The sequence below is a fragment of the Priapulus caudatus genome, unplaced genomic scaffold, assembly GCF_000485595.1.
Source record: "Priapulus caudatus unplaced genomic scaffold, Priapulus_caudatus-5.0.1 Scaffold1217, whole genome shotgun sequence".
Taxonomy (NCBI): Eukaryota; Metazoa; Priapulida; class Priapulimorpha; order Priapulimorphida; family Priapulidae; genus Priapulus; species Priapulus caudatus.
The window spans coordinates 93,142-93,848 of NW_014578278.1; positions in this window are offsets into that span (position 1 = coordinate 93,142).

Genomic DNA, 707 nt, shown 5'->3' on the forward strand with positions numbered 1-707 from the left:
TTGTAAAGTTGCAACAACTTTTCGCGTCGTAACGTTGCAACAACTTTTGCGTCGTAACGTTGCAACAACTTTCGGGTCGTAACGTTGCAACAACTTTCGTGTTGTAATGTAGCGACAACTTTCGCTTCGTAACGTTGCAACAACTTTCGCGTCGTAACTTTGCGACAACTTTCGGGTCATAACGTTGCAACAACTTTCGGGTCGTAACGTTGCAACAACTTTCGCGCCGTGTTGCAACAACTTTCGCGTCATAACTTTGCGACAACTTTCGGGTCGTAACACAACTTTCGGGTCGTAACGTTGCAACAACTTTCGCATCGTAACGTTGCAACAACTTTGCGTCGTAACGTTGCAACAACTCGCATCGTAACGTCGCAACTTACGACGCGAAAGTTCTACGTTACGACGCTAAAGTTGTTGCAACGCGACAACTTTTGGGTCGTAACGTTGCAACAACTTTCGGGCCGTTATGTTGCGACAACTTTCGGGTCGTAACATTGCAACAACTTTTGCGTCGTAACGTTGCAACAACTTTCGCGTCGTAACTTTGCGACAACTTTCGGGTCGTAACGTTGCAACAACTTTCGGGTCGTAACGTTGCAACAACTTTCGCGCCGTGTTGCAACAACTTTCGCGTCATAACTTTGCGACAACTTTCGGGTCGTAACATTGCAACAACTTTCGGGTCGTAACGTTGCAACAACTTT